This window comes from Panthera pardus, unplaced genomic scaffold (genome assembly GCF_024362965.1).
Source record: "Panthera pardus isolate Hobbes unplaced genomic scaffold, ASM2436296v1 HiC_scaffold_2, whole genome shotgun sequence".
NCBI classification, from domain to species: Eukaryota; Metazoa; Chordata; class Mammalia; order Carnivora; family Felidae; genus Panthera; species Panthera pardus.
This window is the reverse complement of record NW_026526765.1, coordinates 116,520,808-116,529,707: the sequence shown is the minus strand read 5'-3', so window position 1 is coordinate 116,529,707 and position 8,900 is coordinate 116,520,808. Positions and strand designations below refer to the sequence as shown.

Genomic DNA, 8,900 nt, shown 5'->3' with positions numbered 1-8,900 from the left:
AAAGTATTATCTGAACTGGTCAAATACTTGTCATATAAATAATGAAATGAAATTCAGTGATACAAAACTGAATTTGATGAAGTGACAGAAGGAAATGAATCCCACTAGTGAAGAAGTGAATATGGTATAATGACCACCATTTATGGAGCACTTAGCCTGTGAGCTCCATTGCAGTGAGCTCCAATAAGTTTACAATAATCTTATGAATTAGTTACTATTCCCATTGAACTCTTAAAAAGAAACTTAAAAGACAATAGTTACCACATGCAACAATAGCATCCAATGACAAATTTCTATGTAAGAATGCACACATCTAAAAACAAATGTGGGTATTTTAAGAAGACTTTCAAAGCCAGAAAGCAGGTAGATGTGTTACAAGAGAATTGAAGAAGCTTTGTTAAATAGCATCAACCAGTAATAATGGACTAGTCATTATATGTATTATATATAATATATTATTATACACACACATATAATATGTATATATACATACACATACATAATAGACTCCATTATTTCTAAATTAGAGTATGAATGCTCTACTGGTTGCTATCTGAGGTTGATCAGAATATGTGTGTATGTGTAATTTTCTTTTCCCTATAAATACCATGCTATATAAGCATGTCTTGAAGATGAAAAGATAACATAATTTAGTTTTACCAAGAGGGACTTTTTTTTCAACTTAGGGAGCATGGGGTCAATTTCTCTCCATCCTCGGAACTACTTACTCCTTCTAGAAGGCAATTTTCTTTTTTAATTCTCTAGGACCCCTGAGTATATTAGGACCCTCTAGTAAAGATACTGCCCTGCTAATGTGGAATGATCACTGTTGAAATGATGCCTGGGCCAGTTTTTAAGATAGTAGATCATTTGTACCTCTGGAAAATTAAAGAGAATTCATAGCTGCAGGAAAATACATGCACCAAATGCATACCCATGTACACAGGTTGAGGATATGGTGGTGATGGAATTACTGAGTATTTCCTTTACGCACTCAGCTCTTCCCAAGGAGGCCTATTTTCTGATCAGTAAAATAAACCAAGTACATTTCCGTTGTGCAGTGGTTCCCAAACTTCACTATTAGAGTAAGAATAGGTAGCATTTCTTCAATTGCTTACTATATACCAAGACCATGATAAATACCTTATCTCCCAATAGCCCTACCAAATAGTTATTTCCCTCCTTCACTGATGAGGCAACATACCCAGTCAGGTAGGACTGTTTGGCTGTTAATGCATCTAGAGAGGGGCAAACCACAACTGAAACCTAGGCAGTCTTCACCAAGAGCTCATACTCTTACTCATTAAGCTAAAATATAATATACTAGGGTTGAAGTGTAGGAATGGAAATAATTACAACCTCCAAGGTGATTCTAATGCATCCACCTCAACGTGGATCCAAAAATCCACTGTTAAGTCTTTAATGTGAACATAAATCACCCAGAGATCTTATTAAATAGCAGGAACCTATTCAGTAGCTCTGCATTTGAGCCCAACTGTCTGCATGTCTAACAAGCACCAGGTGACACCAATGTTACTGGTACTGAGGTCACATTTTGAGCAGCAAGTCACTAGAGCAAATCATTCAGTTATACAATGCTTTAAATTGTCCCCTAATACTAAGTTCTTTGTTTCCAGATACATATAAGCACCTTACCTATAAGCATCTTGCAGAGTATCTCCAACCCATAGTAGTGTTAGATCTATGGAAATAAAGTCATGCAATGAATGCTTGTTGAATAATTCTTGAGAGAAATATTCTCTTTTAAAACAATGTGAGATGAATTGGATCAAAGGAGTCTGCTCTCAGAGTGCAGGTACTCTGATTTATTCTACATGGACGAGGTTATGGGTTCCGTCCCTGTATCTCGTCACTTGACAGGTTCTAATTGACAAGAGTCAAACTTCTCAGGAGTCCTGGGAAAGTGGGCTCTAAAGAGGCATCCACAAAGTCATTAGATCTCAGTATAAAGGCAAATGGCATGTGTTTTTCAGGATTTACAGAAAGACTTTAATTAACTTGAATTAAACCAATTCTCTGGCATTAAAATTCCATATGTTCGTTGTTCAAAACTACTCCTATTTATTATTACAAGGTCCATGCACAATTTTGTGTCCTGTACAATCAAATCCCATGAATGGAAAACCTCTGCCTGAATTCTTGACTTGCACTCTTCATTCTCCTATCTGATCCACAACTATGTGGAGCTGTCATCACAGAAAACTAATTGCCCTGGTCACTCCCCAAAGAGCTTGCTCATGATTTTATCAACCTGCATTCGACCAAACATTAGTCTTTTGATCTTGGAAAGAAAAATATGTCCAACTCAGTCAGCCAGCTTTTAAAATAACCCAGGATATTGTCATCATGCTTTTTTAAAAAAAATTTAATAACCACTTCAAATTCAGAGTGCCCTCCATTCCTCTCATTAACTCCCCCAATGCCAAACACACACCAGTTCATAGACTTGAGAGTTAACCTCTTCCAAAAAAAAAAAAAAAATACAGCCATGTATGTATACACCCTATAATTTCTAATACATTTTGGGACTCAACTATTTCTTACTGGGAAGACATGAATAGCCAAGGCATTCTTCAAATGGAACTCAATGCCCAAAATCTCACTGACTGCAGTTAAATACGTGTCTTGCTCTCCAGAGAACTAAGCTTCAAAATGCAGAGGAATTAAGCTGCTCCAGGTAAGTCTTGTTTAGAAATGCAGCTTTTGAGATTCTGTACCCAGCAATCCTGATTCAGGAAATGAGGAGTCAGGCTCGGGAATCTCCATTTCCATAAACCTCTGAGGCGGTCTTGCTCTAGAGGCTCAGGGTTTAGAATCGGAGCCAGTCAAGCAAACAAATAATTGCAACCTAGCATGATGAATTCAAAGCCAGGAGTGTGTACCATGTATGGTGCTATCAGGGAAGAAGGGCAGAATTTTTCCTCAGTCCAGAGGACGGAAGGCTGTTAGGGATGGTTTCCTCAAAGGGTGTGTTTAACTCGAGTATTGAGAGAGAAGTTCATCAGGTTCTGGTTGATGGGATATAAGCACATAAACACATCTTCTGAGGCATGATTATTGAAGATAAAGTTAGGGAGCAATGGGAGAAGGGAGAGGCAGTTGGGACACAACATTAGGTAAGTTATATGTAAGTTATATGCTATTAAACCTTGGGGGCATCAAACACCTTACCGTCATAACAATTTTGTATATTTATTGCAATAATTTCTCTCATATGGAAACAAAATTTCTTCAAGAAAGGATACCTGTTTCTAATTTGTGCCAAGACCAGTGGGCTGGTGGTGGGATTAGAGAAGAGGAAATTCAAGACCAAATTCTTTCTTCCCTAGTTGTCATCTCATAGACACACTTACCACTTGAGAAACACAGGGAATCCTAGAGGGAAGGCTACAATTACATCCCACTGTGTTGATTGAATGTCAAAGGCTATGCACTTGCTCAAAATATAAAGGGATCTTTGGGCTGGGAAAAAGAATCAAACAACTGGAGAAGTAGGGAAAGTTGACCTGGGAAACAATCATCACACATCATAGTTACTGTTTTTCTTTTTCCAAATGTTGGTGCCAAGACATTAATCAAATAACCAATAACCATAACTCTTCAGATAGGGTACCAAGCAGCTGTAGTCACAGATCTACTAAGGGCTTCACCATTTCAAACTCCAGACACACCATCTATAAAGAGCACACTTTTCACTTCCCATGAGAACCCTCAGGATGCACTGTCTCTAGCCCTTCTCTGTGTCTTTACCAGCCCTCCACTCAGTTGACCTGAGTCTTCATATTCATTCCAAATACTTCAATCCTAGAGAGATGTTTTGAATTCATTTTTGAAGGGAATTGATCTGTCTACATGAACACTCTCTTCAGGTATGACATATTTTCCTTCTAAGGAGAGATAAGGAAACTACAGGGACAATGTTGGCCATCTTCTATAACCAACCTTATTATTTATCATAACTATTAAAAGTAACATTTAATTACCACTTTCCATGTGCTCATCAATCTTTAAATCATGATTTTCACTTAATCCTCACAAGAATTCCCTGATATATCCATTATTCAAGAGAACACCATTTATTTTATTTTTTAAAGTTTATTTATTGATTTATTTGGAGAGGGGAGGGGAGAGGGAGAGCAGAGGAGGGGCAGAGGTGAGAGGGAGGAAGAGAATCCCAAGCAGGCTCCATGCTGTCAGTGCAGAGCTTGACAAGGGCCTCCATCCCATGACTGTGAGATCATGACTCGAACTGAAATCAAGAGTCAGATGTTCAACCGACTAAGCCACCCAGGCACCCCAAGAGAACACCATATAGAGAAGAGAACACCGTGGTTCAGAGAGGTTGAGTAACGTATCCTGAATCACATGTTAATAAATAACAGAGCTAGGATACAAACTCGGCATTGTCTACCTCCAAAGGCCATAGTCTCAATCAGTATGTTATACTGTCTCTATCCCTTCTGCTTCAGATAGCAAGTTTTATCATCATAGTACTTAACCTTTTGTGAGCTAAGTTCTTTCTATGTCCTAGCTCATCTAAACCTCACAGCAACCTTGTGCAGTGGGTTCTATCACCCACAGTTCAGAGATGAGAAAACTAAGGCACAGAGAAATTAAACTATATGCCCAAGATTGTCCAGTTAGTAAGCAGTTGGTTGTGGGATCCAAATCATTCAAAATAGTTGTTGAGATGTTGTTTAAAACTGCCTCCAATTCTGTATTATGTTCTTACATAGCAGTCTCAATACAACTAAATCCAACATTTTCAAGGTGTTTTAACAACATCTAGGAAAATACACTGACTAATCCAGGCTTATGTTTCAATTCAAAGGGAGAGTGCAGTAGAAACCTAGAAATTCTAAGATCTTTGTCTTCAGAGGTAGCCATTGAAAACTAAATAGAATTTTGTAATAAACGCTCAGAACCTGTCTGCCAAGCATGTTTTGTTGGCATTAACTTCTTCGTCCAATTGTTCAGTGATTAACATATATTTACTGAGTGCCTAATGTTTCTGGGACTGGGGAATTAAAGTGGGTTGAGACCTGATCCAGACTTCAAGAAGCCTACGGTTTCATGGAGGAGACTCAGAAGGAAGGCAGTGAGTATAGTACAGAGTGTCAAGTACTACCATGGATTAGGAACTTCACAAACATAGGGTCTCTGCCTTAATTTGCTTTATCTCCACCCTCTACCTAGCCCACTGCCTAGCAGAGAGCAAGAACATGAAATACTTATTAATGCATGTGTGAAAGAATAGATGTAGCAAGGTGATGCTGAGGCTACAGGTATGGGATAGGGGCTAAGTCAGCCGGGGGGGGGGGGGCAGAGACAACAAAGGAAAGGCTTCTGGATCCTTGAAGGTGGTGTTTGAGCTGGGTATTGAAAGGTGAAGAATTAGCAGGAGTGAGCCAGGCAAGGGAAGGGGTTGGAGACACAGGGATTCGAGGAACTAAAAAATGGACAAGAGCATTGAGAGTAAGTGGTGATGCTGATGGCAAGTTCTGTAAAAGGCTTTCTAGTTTGGTCTGAGGGACACACAGAAATGTGAACCAGTTGACATAATGAGGAAGAACGAGGAAGACTAGAACAGAGAAGGGAGGCAACAATGAGAGACAGACCTCAAGAGGTCAAAAGGAGGAGCCAGATCATGTTCCCCAGGCTAAGGATTTCCAACCTGACTCTGAAAACCATGGCACAGTCATTGATAGGTTTTAAGTAGGGAAATGTCATGACCAATTTTAGTTGATTATAAAATGTGAAGTTCTCTTTCCTTACCCTCCAAAGGGATGGCGTTGTTACATAATAATACAGACATTTGTGTCTGGACTTCATGAGTAGTAGTCATCCAACCACCAGCTCAGTTCTTAATCTGCCTCTGAGGTTATCCTTAGTTTCCCTTGGTCCTACTTAAAGTAGCCATGATAGTCCCAAGCCCTTTTTCTGCTACAAAGGGCATTCCACCCATCAGATACTAACTCATTCCATACCTATAAAAGCTACTGGGAGAAAAGACAGGCACATGCTCTTTTATTTTTTTTTTAATTTTTTAAAAATTTATTGGAGAGAAAGAGAGTGCTGAGGAGAGGGGCAGAGGGGGGTGGAGAGAGAGAGAGAGAGAGAGAGAGAGAGAGAGAGAGAAGATATCTCAAGCAGGCTCCAAGCTCATTGCGAAGCCTGATGCAGGGCTCGAACCCACAACCCTGGGATCACAACCTGAGTCAAAATCAAGAGTCTGATGCTCCACTTGACTGAGCCACCCTGGTGTCCCCAAGGCACAAGCTGTCTTAAACAAAAATCACCCAGAATCTGAGCAGACAGAAGAGAGAGGCATAGCAATTAGAATGGAAAGCCACCAGACCTAAATGGAAATGGACCAAGTGGCACAGACAAATCTAAACAAATCAGACTCAGAGCTCAGGTCAGCATCTTTCAAGCATGGCATCAGTCCTAAATCCCAGGTGACAGGCTTTCACATGTTTGTGGAGGATATGTAGTAACTTTCTCAAGCTAGTAAAATGACAGGTTTTATCTCCAACACGTTGAAACTGCAAGCCCTTTCTCATCATGCGTAGTACCACACCCCGCATATTTTCTCCCATACTTTATCCCATTTTCTACCTTATTTGCTGTTTTCTGATTATAAAAGCAATTTGTCCTTAGTGTAAGAATTCCAACAATACAGAAAAATAACTAAGTGAAAATCATTCTTCAAGCCCTCACCCACCCAACCAAAGTAAACCAGGCATAAAATTTGGGAGCAACTCTTGCCCTAGCTTTTGTCCTCATATGTACATAATGCCATTGTTCTTGTTGTCTTTTAAAGGAATACTAGTTGTATGATTTGCCTTTTTTTTTACCTTCCTGTGAATATGTATTTATATCATGATTTCTAAAGCCTGCAGAATATTGCATTATCTGGATACACCCTAACTGTATCAATCTTCTCTTCAGACATACTTGGATTATTCACAATAACTAAAAAAAGCTTATGGAGAGAGAAGGCTATATGGTAAGCAACTGTATAGCTCAATCTTCTTATGTTTCTATGCTTATTTACTTAAAATAAAATTCAAGAGGGAAACCTGGGTGGCTCAGTCAGTGAAGTGTTCACTTTGGCCCAGGTCATGATCTCACAGTTTGTGGGTTTGAGCCCTGCATGGGGCTCTGTGCTGACAGCTCAGAGCCTGGAGCCGGCTTCAGCCTGCTTCTCCCTCTCTCTCTGTCCCTCCCCAGCTCCTGTGGTCTCCACGCTCTCTCTCTCTCTCAAAAATAAACATTAAATTTTTTTTAATGAAATGCAAGAAATGGAATTGCAGAGCCAACTGGTGAGCACATTTAAAACATGGGCTATGCACTGCTGAATTGCACTCTAGAAATGTGGTATCTACATACAGTTTCACAAAAAAAAAAAAAAAAAAAAAAAAAAAAAAGTGTGTTTTGCTCCATCTTTAACAATAGGCATTTGGTGAAAATTAACATCACATTGTTATTTTAATTCTTTCATTACTTGTAAGCTTGAGTCCATTTTCATATGATTATTAGGCATTTATTCTTTTTATAAATTGCAGTTTCACGCCCTTTATTCATATTTCTGTCTGGTGATGCTTTTTATATATTAAGAGTACTAAGAGTATTTAAATATAAAGAGTATTTTTATATAATAAAACTATATATTAAGAGTTTGTTGAAACCCATTTTATAGACAGAAAATTACAATTTGGTCCAGTCACCTACAGAGAGCTTCCGACCTAAACTCTGCCTCATATCAGTACTAGACGTTTAAGCCTTAATAATCCACAGCCAAAAAGACCTTAGTACCCCACGGAAGAGCTCTTTTCAAAAGAAATGAGTCACAAACCAAAGGGATTTTCTATGGTGGCCCAGTTAGTATAATAATCTGTGGTCTGTGACCCACTTTTGCTTTGGGAATTTCTGGTCCTTGCCCATATGTGTCCCTAGAGAACGAGCAAATTATGGACTCACCATCTAAGGTGATTTAGAGAGAAGTTTGGCAAAAGCTTATTCAGCTAGTCTGGGATTTGTCTGTTGCAACTTCCAGCTGTATGCTTCGAAGAGAAAGGAAAGGGTCAATAACCCCACCGGCTATTTCCCATTTCAGGTTTGTGTTTACTTGGTCTCCACACTGGCACGGTGGATGCTCTTCCTTACCCGCATGTGTTCTGAGCCCTAGAAGCATTCAAAATGTGAGGAGCGTTATGATGGTCTTCCTTTGGGTCAGTCCAGGGTTTTGCTCAGGCCAACCCCTCCCTATTCCCTTGTTTTCACGTGGCTTCCAATGTTTCCCTTTGTCTTTTTTCAGGAAAAGGAAGAAGGATCTAGCACAGCTTAGGTGTGCGTGTGCGTGTGCGTGTGCGCGCATGCGCACGCACACACACGCAAGAAGAAGATTTAAGGATAAAAAAACTTAAAGCAAAAGTCTTAGAAGCCAATACCAATGAAAGACCCAATCAGAGATACCATTTCATAATGACAAGTATAACCTTACTTGATTCTGATCACCCTCATTCCACAGATGGTAAGGACCTTTTGGAAGCCACAAAACTAAATAGTGGTGGACGTGGCATTGGAACTCAGGTGTCCATGACTCCAAACCCATTTCTGTGGGACCATAATGTCTTGTGAACCACCACACTGCTTCCTCTTGTTTTATAACGTGAGTGAACCAAAGTCCAGTGGGCGAAGGACCTGGCCTAAGGCACTCAGCCTTTGTTGGCAGAGCTGAGTGGAGAGCACAGGCTCCTGACTGGAAGGCCACAGCTAGTCTCCTTCACGGTGCTGACTCATCTTTGAGACGATGATGCAATTTAATGAGAAAATATTATTCAGTGTGTCCAAACTGGATCAGGGCAATTATTCAA

The 8,900-nt window shown here is 39.8% G+C and overlaps 1 protein-coding gene across 6 annotated transcripts in view; it reads right to left on the bottom strand.

The window, feature by feature from the left end:
- PPP2R2B (protein phosphatase 2 regulatory subunit Bbeta) overlaps nt 1-8,900 on the bottom strand; it is a 509,803-nt gene that overhangs the window by 341,719 nt on the left and 159,184 nt on the right. The gene's annotated exons all lie outside the window — the stretch shown is intronic.